Here is a 7099-nt window from a genome sequence, read left to right as displayed (position 1 = left end):
GCCACAGGGGGAACGTGTCTTAATGTGACTCAAAGGTCCGCTTCCTGAATATGCACAAACAAGCTCTCGGGATTTCCAACTGCAATCAAAATTCTTGAACAATTGAATGCCAATGGCCACTCTCTTTCTACCGCAGCACACCACATGAGTGAGAACTCCTCTTAAATGGAAAGAGGGCCAATACTGTAGTGGGCGGACAAAGCCTAAAAAATAAAAACGAACTTTGTGGTGGATAGATGATGGCGAATTTCTTGCAGACGGCAGCGCCGACGACGTCTTGGATGAAAACTGCTCGCAGCGAGCTGAGGAGGCCGAACCAGGAACCGTTGTAGGGTCGAAATATCGTCAGCATGCCAGGGTGAATCTTTTGGTTCTGGTTACGGCTGAAACCATGCAGGTCGACCCCTCTGACCCCTCTGCAGGCAGTGATTCCCGCGAGTTGGGTTGAGCCGAGACCGGGAAGAGCTCTGATACCATGTGTTGGGAAAGAAGCTATGGAGGATGTAGGCGGTGGGGAGCCATGGCGTGGAGGAGATGCAGCAGAACGAGAGAGAGAGAGAGAGAGAGAGAGAGAGAGAGAGTCGATACTCAAGCCAAGAAAATAACACGCTTTGCTTATTGATGATTATTTGTAAAACAAACCTTACAACTTTATGAAGTTTTGAACATGCAAACTCCACTAAACGGATGGTCTGTAGCTGCATGTCTTGAGACTTGTTCTCACAAGCTTACACACTATTGAACCCGGGCTTGCATACCCAATAGGCGCAGAGAGAGAGAGAGAGAGAGAGAGAGAGAGAGAGAGAGAGACTCTTTGAGCTTTTGCTCTTGGTGAGCATTGCATATTTGTGTGAGTGGGTGGCTCTTTCCATAACCGAGGCGATGGCGGCCCAAAACCCATTTGCATCAGTATTTCAAGAATGATGAGCTTGCCATGATCTTCATCTTGTGTGTTGGAGTTGCTTCTGCTCAAAAAGAGGTTAAGAAACCTCCTTCCTCGCAGCAAGGGTGGCAACTTGTTGCCGCCCTTGCCAGGCATCCCACCAAGCCGTCTCCTCCCGCTCAAACTCTGAGGGAGTCACTGGCTCATGGTAGTAGGGATCAAGGTTGTGATCGTAGAGGAGATATGGGTAAGTTTGGGAACTGTGACAAGGGTTCAACAAATGGTTACAACATGCCTAGATGGGAAAATGGGGTGATCGCAGTGACTATAATGATTGGAATCATCAAAACGGTGGTCAGTACAGAGGTGGAAAAGGTGGATATGCTGGTGGTAATGCAGTGCAAAATGGTGAATTCTCAATATCGTGAGATGATGGGGAAGGTAGATTTTCACAAGAGCAGGGTGGCGGTGGTGGTCATGGAAGAGGAACAGAATGGAAGACATACTTATAACTCGAGGAGTGGTGCAGGATGTGGAAGGGAGGTCAAGCAAGATGGTCCTGGTCAACTGGGGTGTAGAGCTGGAGCAGAATGTAGTTGAAGAGGTTGAGGCATCATGGTTTCGTGAACACAGAGCAACACCAAGAAAGTATAAGCAATAATCGCCACACAGGCAAACATGAAGGGGAAGAGAATAAGTCATTATTTTGTGAGCAAAATTTTACTATTTTTACACTATAATCTAAGCGGGATTTTTTCTTTTCCTCTTCCTCTTAGATAGAATTTTCAAATTTCAAAGCGACACAATTGTAAGGCACATTTTCCTCGAATACTGGTGAGCATCCTTTGGCAACCAAGCAAAGCCGTAGGCTTTGTGCAACTGAGGGGCTGACTGAGAAACAATGCACAGAGAGAGAGAGAGAGAGAGAGAGAGAGACGCTAAGTAAGAGCAAGGGGTTTGAGGGTAAGAGGGTCCATGCCGCCGCTAAAGGCGACGCCGTCTTACTAGTTACTTTAAGACAAGGAAAGAAAAGCCAAATGTTTTAAGCTGTCATTTCTTTGAGTATTTTGGGGAGGGGAGATAACATGTGGAGGAGACAGAGGGAAGGAGAGAGAAAAAGAGATACCCCTCTAATTTGTGAAAATTCTCGAAATACCTTTTGTCTATTTTGCTTGGATCGTTCAAGATTTTCTAATCTTTATTCCTTTTTTGTCACAATTTACCTTGCAGAAAAAAGGCAATTGTCTAAAACTCCAAAGCTTACATAACCAACTCAAATTTTAGTTTTATCATCTTGTATTGATAGACAAAAGATTGTGAGTACTTTGGGGATTTTTGAAATTTGAGGGGGATGCTCTCGTTTGTGATGGAATGCGTGCGCGAGGTAGGCCAATGAGGGAGGGAACCAAGGTGGAGGTCGGCCAACGAGGTAGGTGGAGGTTACGGGTGGCAAGGTGATGACAGGTGCCAGAGATGAGTACAGGTCGCATCTAGACCTTCTAGAAGGCCGAGTGATTGATGGCCAAAAGCTACAAGGAAAGGAATGAGGAAAACTCGTTTTTTTTTTCGATATGCAGTTCATCGCAACAACATATGCCTGACATTGAAGCATGCACATTCATAATACACATGCATGTACTAATCACATCTCTGTGCATTGACGTGAAAGTACCGCAAGCATTAAGTTCTCATAAGGGAACAAAACTGATGGTGGATATGCATGCTGGAAGGAGCTGGATGTGTTCAGACATCTATTCCAGAGTGGTTGTTAAAGTTAGATGATATCAGATTTAAGACTTCAAAGAGTACTAGAAGACATAACTGAAACTAGAAATGAAATGACACTAAAACATTGATTGGAACTGGAATTATATTACTCAGAGATTGAACAAAGTACATTGGAAGCAGCATTGAAAGTGTTACCATATACATGTGGTAGTCATGTGTGCGAACACACTAGGACCGTCGGGGCATTTTTTCCCTCTTGAGGAGGTTTTTTCCCCCGAGCGTTGTATATACACCCATCACTCTAGGGCTATCTATCTTTCCATTGCACACTAAGTAACACACTCTCTATTGTGTGCCTTGAGCTTCCTTCGTCTTCTCCAAGCTGTGTGCGTTTCTTTGCAACCCTAATTCCAGCAATTGGTATTAGAGCAGGTTGCGTCCTCTCGGGCTTAGTCGCCAGCTGCTCCAGTACACGCATGCTCACTTTCTCCGATTTCAGTGAGCTTTGGCGAGGGTTCACAGGTCGACACATATTTCGGAAAGCTCATAGAGCTTAGTCTGCTCAAAGTTCTGATTCGGGCTCATCTCGGCCTCCGTTTCCACTATAGGCAGATCTGCACATGCTATTTCGTCATTTTTTGTGCAGAATTTTTGTCAGTGCCATTTTCTGCATAACATGTGCCTTATAGTCTTCTACGGTTTGTGCTATATAGCACGTGTTGTTCCCGCTCCATTTCTCCTATTTTTGGGCAGTTTTCACATGAGGTGCAGCATTTATCATGGCTGATAACAACACAGATGTCTTCAAGATGTTTGCTGTTGAGGACAGGTTGGATGGGGACAATTACCCTATGTGGGCTTATATGATGCAACACGTTCTTGTGTCAAAGGGCGACTAGAATATTGTGCAGGGCATTGATGTACGTCCTGGTTCTGAGGATGTAGGCGATGTTGAGGATGTTGCAGGTCTTGCTGCAAGGATTGCTGCTATTAGAGTTGTTATGCCTATGGCAGAACAATCTCGTTGGGATGTAAAGGATGCGCAGGCTCATGCATTGATTGTGTTGTCTGTGAAGCGCACCATTGTTCCTCACATCCGTTCAGCAAAATCTGCAAAACAGGCTTGGGATATTTTTTCTGGTCTTTATGCAAGTCGCAATGAGGCTAAAATTTCTTTGCTGCGTAAAGAGTTGGAGTCGAAGATTATGCATGAGGAAGATGATATGGACACTTTCCTTTCTAGTGTCAAGGATATCAATGAGCAACTTATTTCTGCAGGTGAAGTTTTTTCAGACAGTTCCCTTGTGCAGACTATTCTTGATGCCTTACCAGATTATTACCAGACTTTTGCTAGTACTTGGAGACTTATGGACCAAGGAAATCCAGAAGTTGTCAAGTTTGATGCATTATCCACAATGCTGTTACAAGAGTCACTTTCTAGAGAAAACAGGACTAGACAGCAGTTGAACAGGCTTTTATTGCTTCTCAGAGAAAGGGCGTAACAACAATGCAGCCACTTCTTATGGTTCTTCTGTGAGTGGAAAAACATCTGTTCCCAATGCTTCTGCTAACAACACTTCATCTGGGAATTCTGGTGATAAGGGCAAAAAGAAGATGCATTGCCATTATTGTAAAGCTAATGATCACTTGATCAAGTCGTGTCCTAAGTTGAAGGCCAAAGAGGCTAAGAAGAAAGAGGGTGGTTCCACTGCAAATGCTGGTTGCACTACAAATGCCGTCATTGTTGAGTCTTCTGTGAAAGGAGACTGTAATGCTGATGTTGATGCAAAATGGGCTTTTAGGGCAGAGTGCACTTACAATCCTACTATCCATGATGCATGCTTGTCAATTGTTGCAGATTCACACGTGTGGTATTTTGACAGTGGTGCTACAAATCACATTACCTCACATCATGAATTGTTCACCTCTCTCGAGTCTGTGCCTCATGGAATTCAGTCACTTGTGCCAACAATGCCTCTTATCCGGTTCAGGGAGTTGCAAAGATTGTGCTTACTGCACTGCAAATGGCAGTTCTTTCACACTTATTGATGCACTTTATGTACCTGAGATCAATAAGAATCTCTTGTCTGTATCCGCAGTTGCTAGACTTGGACTTGTAGTCAAATTTGTGGATGACAGATGTACAGTTCATGATCTCAGTTTTGGTAATGAAATTGTTACATCTGACCTTTTGTGCCGTGGGCTGTATAAGCTCACTTTGTATGACAAGTGTGGGCAGAATTTTGCAAATGCTGTTGCAGATTCAAGGGCTATTTCAGATGCAAAACTTTGGCATGCACGTTTTGGTCATCTGAATTTTGCCAGTTTGCTGCGTTTGTAGAAATCTGATATGGTTGCTTCTTTGCCGCCTCTTGAAGCACCTATCAAACATGTTTGTGAAGGCTGTATTTTAGGTAAGATGCAGCATTCTAAGTTTCCAAAGGATGGTTCAATTCGGGCCACATGCAGGTTGCAGCTTGTGCAAAGTGATGTTTGTGGGCCCATGCAAACTCCGTCCTTGGGCAATTACCTGTACTTCATGACTTTCATTGATGATTACTTCAGGCATGCATGGGTATTTCCGCTTAAAGCGAAGCCCAAAGTTTTTATGTGCTTCAAACAATTTCTGGCTATGGTTGAAAATGTCTTGAAATGTACTATGGGCACTCTCCGTTCCGATCGAGGGGGGGAGTATATGTCTCATGAATTCAATGCATTTCTGGCTAGTCGTGGGATAAAACACCAATGTACAGTGCCTTATACACCTCAACAAAATGGTGTTGCTGAGAGGAAAAACAGGTCACTTACGGAAATGGCACGATGTATGGTCAAACGTCAAGCTTTGCCGCATTGTTTTTGGCTTGAGGCCATCATGTGTGCCACTTATGTACTAAATTTGTGTCCTACGAAAGCTTTGCAGTCTATTACTCCATATGAAGCATGGCATGATAGAAAGCCTTCTATTGAGCACATGCGTGTTTTAGGCTGTTGCATAGGCTTTGGTGCCGCAAACATAGCGCAAAAAATTGGATGATAAGGCTGTCAAATGTATTTTTGTTAGTTATAGTACTGAAAGCAAAGGTTACAGGTTGTATCATCCGCAAACAAAACGTATTCTGGTTTCACGGGATGTAGTGTTTGTGGAAGATTCTGTTCAGCCCTTGCTGTCATGTACTAGAGACAGTAATGTAAGCTCACAGGACATTTATGACACTTTCTTGCCTCTTTTCCTTGATGAGGAAAGGGCTGAAAATGAGCAGGCTAGGGGTATGCCAAAATGGCTGGTGCACACTTTGCGTGACAGTAAATTGGATGCACCTTTGTCTAGTCGTACTCGTTCAGGCTCTCACCATGCATCTTATGCATCAGATTGTTATGCTTTGGCTGTGTCTAGCTTGCATGATGTTGAGGAGCCTCTGTCTTTTGATGAAGCACAAAATTCAAAAAATTGGATGGCTGCCATGCAATCAGAGTATGATGCACTTATAGAAAATGACACATGGACTTTATGTGATTTGCCTCCTGGCAAAAAGGCCATTGGTACGAAGTGGGTTTACAAGTTGAAACGCAAGCCCGATGGTGAGATCGATTGCCATAAGGCTCGACTTGTTGCAAAGGGTTATGCACAGCAAAAAGGCATAGATTATGAAGAGACCTTTGCTCCCACTTGTCGTATGACTACTGTGCATTTTCTATGTGCATTGGCAGCTCATTTTGGTTGGGATGTACATCAATCAGACATTGTTACTTCTTTCTTGAATGGTGACATATTTGAGGAAGTTTATGTAACGCAGCCTCGTGGTTTTGTCATAAAAGGACAAGAGGACAAAGTGTGCAAATGTAAGAAGGCTTTGTATGGGTTGAAGCAATCTCCTCGTGCTTGTTATGAGAAAGCTGACACTCATTTGGTCAAACGAGGCTTTCGTAACAGTCCAACAGAAAGCACATTGTATGTAAAGCATGAGGGTGATGTACTTCTCATTGTGGTTCTTTATGTCGATGATTTGCTGATCACTGCACCAAATGAGAGACATATTGCTGAATCAAATGCTGATTTGAATGCTACTTTCAAGATGAAAGATTTGGGGTTGTTGCATCATTACTTGGGTATACAGTTTAAGTAGTGTGATGGTGGTATTGCCTTGTGTCAGAAAAGTTACATAGAGACATTGCTATGTAAGTTTGGACTTGAGGATTGCAAACCTATTGCCACTCCCATGGAAACAAGTTTGAAGTTGAGTCTACATGATGTTGGCGATCCTGCTGATGTCACTCTTTACCAAACTGCTGTTGGCTACCTCATTTATGTATGCAACACAAGGCCGGATATTCAGTTTCCATTCTCACAGGTCATCAAATTTATTCATAGCCCAGGGTCTAAGCATTGGCAGGCTGTCAAGAGGATTTTCTGCTACCTTAGTTGCACTTTGCATCTTGGCTTGTTTTACCCCAAGGGGGGATCATTGCCGCCACACTTACACGCTTTTT

At 43.6% G+C, this 7099-nt stretch overlaps 1 pseudogene; it reads left to right on the top strand.

Annotated features, from left to right (window-relative positions):
* The first annotated feature begins 920 nt into the window (after positions 1–920).
* LOC147430059 (uncharacterized) lies at positions 921–1483 on the top strand (annotated as a pseudogene).
* The last annotated feature ends 5616 nt before the right edge of the window (positions 1484–7099 follow it).

Source organism: Adiantum capillus-veneris, chromosome 22 (assembly GCF_014529385.1).
Source record: "Adiantum capillus-veneris isolate H3 chromosome 22, ASM1452938v2, whole genome shotgun sequence".
NCBI classification, from domain to species: domain Eukaryota; kingdom Viridiplantae; phylum Streptophyta; class Polypodiopsida; order Polypodiales; family Pteridaceae; genus Adiantum; species Adiantum capillus-veneris.
This window is presented reverse-complemented; position numbering and strand designations above follow the sequence as displayed.